Consider the following 8,291-nt stretch of genomic DNA (forward strand, 5'->3'; position numbering starts at 1 on the left):
CAATAGCTAATAACATAACACCATTGCAACACCCTGGCAACGGCACTAAAAACTTGATGAATGGGATTTATGCCGGTTCAGAAATTAAGACAAAATAGGATTTCTTTCATTACAAGTATAGTCCAAACCGGCAATGGAATCCCATCATCAAAGTTTTAAAATAAGAGTTTGTAATAATTAACACAAAATATAAACCAGGAGTTTGAATTCCTGGATCGTCTTCCCTAGGAGTTGCAAATAAAGTGATAAATTATTGGCCATGAGGGAATGGGGTTGAGATTGCAAGAAGCAAGAAATGTAAATAGCAAGAAAGTAAATGAGCATGCAATAACTAAATATCAAAACCAGTTAAACTCAAGCAATTAATCAAAAGGAAAGGGGAATTCCAATGCTAGGTAACCTCTTGGCAAGGATTGGGAGTTAAGGTTACTGTTACGGATCCAGGCCACAGATCCCGGACCTGAGGATAGACCCGAACCCGGCTCCCCGGGTCCGACCCGCCTCTCTCTTCCAGAAGGCCCAAAACCGGCCCTCTAGAACTCCTAACCGACTTTCGAATTCAAACGTTTTCCCTATCTTGGCCAAACAAGATAAGATAGGATAAGATAAGTTAACCCCCATCACCTATAAATAGAGGACCCAAGTCCCTACAGGTATTCATTCATTCCTCATACCTTACACCTCTTAGATCCATTCTGACTTGAGTGTCAGAGTGTCTTTGCAGGTACCTCCCCCCATTGATCCAGTCAAGAGATCTGGCATCTACCTCGACCCACAAGTTCTCGATCCATCTCACAACTTGTACCAAGAGACATCTTGTACATTGGCACCGTCTGTAGGAACTTGCGCTGACTGAACCGGAATGGGGGACGTACTCGAAGAAGCCTCCTCAAGCCGGGATGACTCTCGAACAAAAAATCCGACCCCAGAGTACCAGGAAGTCGCAAACCAAGGAAGGGTAGCAAGTACCGTCCACCATGCACTGAATAAGGAAAACAATCACGTCGCCACGGAACCATGACACCCCGAGAAAACGGCGGACAAAGCGGCACAAATCATCCAAGATCTCTGCCTCCGGGTCTAGGAACTCGAAGGCAGATTGGCCGCCAAGGAAAGATACAATAACGAACACGGAAGCCACGCAACTTCCAAATCAAAATCTCGCCACGGCAGATCGCCAACTCGGCGACACGATAGGAGAGATGATCGCAACACCTCGCGTGACCACAGGTGAGAAAAATTGCAAGAACGGCGATACAGCAAAAGGCACAACCACAGCGCTTCCCGAGATCTGAGTCATCAGCATGACTTGGACGAAGATCGGCGACACCGAGAAACCAAACGCACGAGAAATGACCACACGATAATAGGAGCCACACCTTTCACAGAAAGGATCCTGAAAGCAAAACTCCCCAAAGGTTTCGAGAAACCCACCGACATGAAGTACGAAGGAACTAAAGATCCCCAAGAACATCTAACGGCCTTCGAGGCCAGGATGAACCTAGAAGGAGCGGCTGACGCAGTCCGATGCAGGGCCTTCCCGGTGACCTTAGCCGGGCCAGCAATCAAGTGGTTTAACGCCCTCCCAAATGAATCCATAGCTGGTTTCCACGACATCACACGAAAGTTCATTGCACAGTTCACGACCAGAATCACTAAAGCTAAACACCCCATCAGCCTGCTAGGGGTCACACAAAAACAAGACGAATCCACAAGAAAATACCTCGACCGCTTCAACGAGGAATGCCTAACGGTCGACGGGCTTACGGATTCAGTCGAAAGCCTTTGCTTAACCAACGGGCTCATGAACAAAGACTTTCGAAAACACCTCACCACCAAACCCATGTGGACCATGCAGAAGATCCAAAACGTCGCCAAAGACTACATAAATGACGAAGAGGTCAGCCAGGTCGTCCCTACCAACAAGCGGCAACACAACCACGCCCAACACGGCAACCCGGCACCACGACATAACCTACCACCCAGAGAAAATCAAAGGGACCACCCCAAACTAACAAACACAAACCGACCACCAAGAATCGGCAAAATCTCTAATTACACGCCCCTGACAGCACCAATTACCAAGATATACCACCAAATAGCCGATCGAGGCATCATACCGAAAGCCCGACAGCTCAAAGAAAGAACGGGAGGCAACAAAACCCTTTACTGTGACTACCACCGAGGTTACGGGCACAGGACACAAGACTGTTTCGACCTTAAAGATGCCCTCGAACAAGCCATACGAGACGGCAAGCTCCTAGAGTTCGCCAAAATCATCAGAGAACCAAAACGTGCGGAGAGAGATAGGTTGCCAGAAAGAGAAGGGCGCAACCCAAGTACCCAAAAACAAACCCCTAGGGAAAGCCTAGGGGAAGACCCAACCATCATAGTAAGCGTCATCACAGGCAAAGACGTATCAGGAAAGTCAAAATCAACTCTGAAAAAAGATCTCAAAGTGATGGCCGTCAGAAACCAAACCCCAACTGATGCGCATAAACTTGTTATGCTACGATTTAGGAAATTGCACGATCGGCAAAATTCCTTCCGGCAAGTGCACCGGTTATCGTCAAGTAAAAACTCACAATAGAGTGAGGTCGAATCCCACAAGGATTGGTTGAGTGAGCAATTCGGATTAGAAGTATGTTCTAGTTGAGCGGAATCAAGATTTAGATGAGAATTGCGGAATGTAAAATTGCATGAATTAAAGAGCGAGAAGCTAAATTGCTGAAATTAAAAGGGATGGGGGTGATTGCATGAATTTAATTGCAGAATGTAAAGAGAAGTGGTAAATCAGAAATGGGGAGTTCATTGGGTGTTAGGAGATATTGAGATCTCCGAATCAAAACAACTTTTATCCCTTCCTCAACCAATGCATTCATTGAATTTTGCTTGGCAATCTTATATGATTGGATCCCAATCCCTTGGCTCACCAATTCTCTCTAAAAACAAACAAATTCCCAATCCCTTGGTTTAAATGTTCATAAGAAGAGATGATGCTCGATCACTGATTATACCACACAGTTTCATGAACCACAATTTGGTAGGATTACATGTCACAATATCCATCCAAACCCCAATCCAATTCACTGTGAGAAAGCTTCTCTAGCATGAATCCTCCATTCCTTTCCCAAGGTTCCGAAGGATTCCAATTATGGGCAGTTTCTTTCCCAAGACAACTACCCAATGGAATTAGATCGAGAAGCTTTCTAACAAAATTCAAGAGAAAAGATTGAAGAAGAAGATAAAACTATTATTGATTCATTGAATTACAATAGAGCTCCCTAACCCAATGAAAGGGGTTTAGTGAGTCATAGCTCTGAATTCAATTACAAAACTAAAGGAAAATGATCCAAAGTTCTCTGTGCGTAAAAACTTCCCCCTCAGGGGATGGATTCCCCTTCAATCCCCCCCGTCTCTCAAATGCAGAAACTAAGGCCTTTAAATAGGCTCCCTAAATTACAAAATGAAAATGAAATTCAAAGCAAATTACAATCAAATGAAAATAAACTATTCTAGATGATTCTTGTGGCCTTGATTTGGTGTTGTTGATGGGCCTTGCTTGCTTGAAGGGTAGAGTGACATAATTGATCCAAAAAGGATAATGATCCATTAAACTACACTCAAACGTTGCACCCCCCTTTCTTGAGTCGTCACTTTGTTCTCTTGTCAACCTTGCCAATTTGATGCCAAATATAGACTATTATACCTCGTTGGAAAGCTATGGATGTCAGCTTTCTAACGCAACTGGAAGCACCTCAATTGGATCTCTATAGCTCAAGTTATGCTTGATTGAAGGCGACAAGGTTGCTGGTTGGTTTGACAGCGTTTAAGCCAACGTTTAAGTCACTTAAACGTGCTCGAAAATGCCAATTTTGGGAGCTCAGTTGCATTGTCCACCCCATACTTCTATGCATCGTTGGAAAGCTCTGGATGTCTACTTTCCAATGTAACTGGAAGCGCATCATTTGGAGTTCTACAACTCGAGTTATACTCCATGGAAGGTGAAGAGGTCAGCTGGCCTGATTGCATGTTGGTACTATGCTCTTCTATGCACATTACGGGGCTGTTTTCTCCCTCAATTTTTAGTATCCACAATGCATGCTATATATGCTTGGAAAGCTCTAGATGTCTTCTTTCCAATGCATTTTGAATCACCTCATTTGGAGTTTTGTAGCTCAAGTTATTTATGTTTGAAGAAGGCATGGTCAAGCTGTTTCATATAACACGTTTAAGCTCCAGTTTAAGCTTAAACTGGAGCTTAAACGCTGGCACTCCCTGGAGGCACAAGCTCGAGCACGTTTAAGCTTCAGTTTAAGGTTAAACTGAAGCTTAAACGTGGAAATGAGAAAGCAACCCTGGAGGAGAAAAAATAGTCGAACACGTTTAAGCTCCAGTTTAAGGTTAAACTGGAGCTTAAACGTGGAAATGCTCCCTGGTGCATTTCTAATTCTGGCGTTTAACTTCCAGTTTAAGGTTAAACTGGAGGTTAAACGCCACTTTCAGCATTTCCTTAGCTCTCATGGTTTTGGCGTTTAAGCTCCAGTTTAAGCTTAAACTGGAACTTAAACTCCATATGTGATATTCAAGCTTCCTTTATTGATTTTGTTGCTTCCTTGCCTAGCCTCTTCTTCCCTGAAATCATCCAAACAACTGCATCAAAGTCTTGCAAAATTTCATGAGAAATCTTTCATTCATAGCATTCAAGGAATATAACTAAAAACTCATGGAATTTGCATCAAAATCTTCATGTTTGAATGATTTAAGACCAGCATGACTATTTGGCCCAAATGATTACTTAAGGCTCAAGAAAATGCATAAAACAACTAAAAATAACAGAAAAATGCTAGTGAAACTAGCCTAAGATGCCTTGGCATCACAACACCAAACTTAATACTTGCTTGTCCCTAAGCAAGTCCTGAGTTACTTGAGAAGAAAGTATGAAACAGAAAGCAATTACATTGGCTATATTAGTAAGCACTTGAAGTTCATCAGAAGGGTTTTATGCAGAAAGTTTCAGCATCACTTTTTCATTCTTATCAAGTAAGATTATCACTTTTTCATTGCATCCATCAAACACTGCTATGGCCCCTTGTTATTCTTATGTCCTTGGCACTTTTCTCTTCTTTGTTTTTCTTTTTCTTAGAGCTCCTTTGCTCCTTGTTTGCTCAGTGTCATGTGTTGCACAAGCCTTTGGCATTTTTTTTTTCTTATCAGTGCACTACACATATCCACTACAGGCATTTTAGTTCACATTTCTTCTTGAGACATTGGTGCCCAGCACCTCTTTGTGTGACTAAATGTTTTGTATTTAGCTTGCTCTTGATAATGGACTTTTGGTTGATAATCCCGGGTTAGTTAACCCAAGTTACCAAGTGTTGAAACACTCCTCAGAACCTATTCATCCAAGCATATCCTTAATACATAAACACCACAGGCATTTGTCTCAGAAGTTCAAACCATTGGTGCCTAGCTTATTTTCTCAATTTTTTTGCTTTTTTTGGTTGCCCTTTTTCAGTGGCTTTTTCTTCTTCTTTTTCTTTCTTTTTCATGGCCAAAGACATTTATTCATCAAGATCCATAGACATTTTTCAAATTCTACACAAAAAATGATAATTCTACACTCAATTTCCAGTGATCTGACTAAACAATCAAGCATGCATACCACCACTTAATTCTACTTGATTTGTCACTAATTGAGCCAAGTTACTTTTGTTCAAACTTTTCTTTTATTTTTGGAAACAGAACAAGCATGGCAAGCATACATTTAAGCAAGTGAAGTTTATCCAGACACTTAGACTATCACTTATTTGGAAATTAAACAAACAGACAAACAAAAACTGCAATGAGTCAAACTTAAAGCAGGGGTGCATGCAAACTTCCAATATCAGCAATTCAAAGTACAAGCAATTAAGTGACAATACAACCTTTTAGCATCTTCTTTGTTGTTCATCATCCTTCCTAGCCTTGGTGTTCTCTTTGATGATGATGTATATTCCTTCCATGAGATTGATTGTCTTCCTGCAAAGCTATTAGAAGTTGCTTGTTCCCCAAGCACTTTGAGAATTGGTTAGCATGCATGTATGTTTGTAGGCCTCTGAACTTAGATTAGTGTGTGAACACCAAACTTAGTTCCTTGCCATATGCAGCAATTTGGATCATATGCAGAAAACCTCATGTGCTTTTATTAAGAAAATAACTATGAACTAGAAAAAGAAACTATGAACTAGAAATTAAACTATTGTTTAAGTAGTTTCCCTGATTGGTTGGAGCTAGTAACTAGTCATGCTGAGGTAGAAATGTGCTTTTAATGAAGTTTTTGGTGGAACACCAAATTTAGAATCTCACATTCACCCTTGAATTGTTTTGGTGTGCAACACCAAACTTAGCTCCTTGCAATACAGATAAATCTACTTAACTCTTTTATTGAAATAACTAGAAAAGAAAAACTACCTTTGGTTGGGTTGCCTCCCAACAAACGCTTATTTACTGTCATTAGCTTAACATGCTGTTCCTGACTTTCTTCCTCTTCCTCCAGTTTGTTAAGAGGAATGACTTCAAGTGGATAAAGGAGCTAGTTAGTGCCCCTTGTTGTGAATGCCTCTTTCCAGCAAGCTTTCCCTTGTGATTGGCTTGAGTGAACTTGCTTGTTGGCTCAGGAGTTGGATTGTTCTTCGACCTTCTCTTCTTCATGGATATGGTCCTTTGTTTCTCGGTCACAATCCTCATTTTGGTGCTTGTTTCTACTGCCTTCACATCCTTGATCTCAGAACTTGGTTGTTGTTGGACAGTTGGAGTATCCTGTTCATCAAAAGCTTCCTGAATTTGTGGTTCAATGAACCCTTCCTCTTTGCAACTCTCTGTTTCATTGGAGTGTGATCTCCCTTGATTGACTTTCTCCCTTTCTTGTTCTTCTGATTCCTCCCTTGGGTTTGCCATGGTATCACTAGAAGAATTGTGGGTAGGGATTTGCTTTGATAGATATCCAATTTGTGCTTCTAGCTTTTGACTAGCAGCACCTTGATTTTGTAAGTTGGATATCACTTCTTCCTTAAAGCTTTTCAAATCGGCCACATCTCTGCCCATAGTTGCAAGCATTCCTTCTATCCTGGTTAACTGATCATGAAGTGATTGGTTCGGATTGGGTTGATGAGGTTGATTATCTTGGCTGTGATATGGTGGCTGGGAGTATGTGTTTTGTGTGGGCTGATAGAGTCTTTGGTTGGAGTGTTGGTAGTGGTATGACTCTTGTGTGTAGTGGAATGAGTCTTGTGGATAGTGAAATGAATTGTATGAATTTGAGAAGGAATTTTGTGCTGAGAAATGCTCAAGTGATGAAGAATTTGGATATGTAAAACTAGGAGGTGAGGTTGGATAATTCAGAGGTGATGGCTCTTGATGAATGGGGTGTGAATAAGTGAAATCTCTTTGGTTTTGATCTTCCCAGCCACAACTTGAGTAGTGATCAAATTCACCAAAACATGGACCATTTTGTGGCTCTGGGAAGTACCCCGTTTCCTGTTCCTGATACTCCCACCCACCATGAGCATAATAACATGAATCATTCTGTGGTGGTGGAGAGTTTCTCATGAATTTTGATTGACCAAAAGATGATGGATACTCCTTTCTTTTTTGCAATGTGCTCAGTCTCAAACAATACTCATCCAAAGATAGTGGAAATTCCATAGTGAGGCAATATCACAAACAGCTAGTGGTTAGTATGCTAACAAGTGAATAAGCAAAGAAAACAAATTAAAATTTGTAGAAATTAGCAGTAATAAACTGAAACAAAAACTATTAACAAAAGAAAAGAAAAATTGCTCAATCTAGTTAACTTCCAATTGGAGAATTGTCAATCGAAAACCAATCCCCGGCAACGGCGCCATAAACTTGATGCGCATAAACTTGTTATGCTACGATTTAGGAAATTGCACGATCGGCAAAATTCCTTCCGGCAAGTGCACCGGTTATCGTCAAGTAAAAACTCACAATAGAGTGAGGTCGAATCCCACAAGGATTGGTTGAGTGAGCAATTCGGATTAGAAGTATGTTCTAGTTGAGCGGAATCAAGATTTAGATGAGAATTGCGGAATGTAAAATTGCATGAATTAAAGAGCGAGAAGCTAAATTGCTGAAATTAAAAGGGATGGGGGTGATTGCATGAATTTAATTGCAGAATGTAAAGAGAAGTGGTAAATCAGAAATGGGGAGTTCATTGGGTGTTAGGAGATATTGAGATCTCCGAATCAAAACAACTTTTATCCCTTCCTCAACCAATGCATTCATTGAAT

The sequence above is a fragment of the Arachis ipaensis genome, chromosome B8 (genome assembly GCF_059453495.1).
Source record: "Arachis ipaensis isolate K30076 ecotype BB chromosome B8, ASM5945349v1, whole genome shotgun sequence".
Classification (NCBI taxonomy): domain Eukaryota; kingdom Viridiplantae; phylum Streptophyta; class Magnoliopsida; order Fabales; family Fabaceae; genus Arachis; species Arachis ipaensis.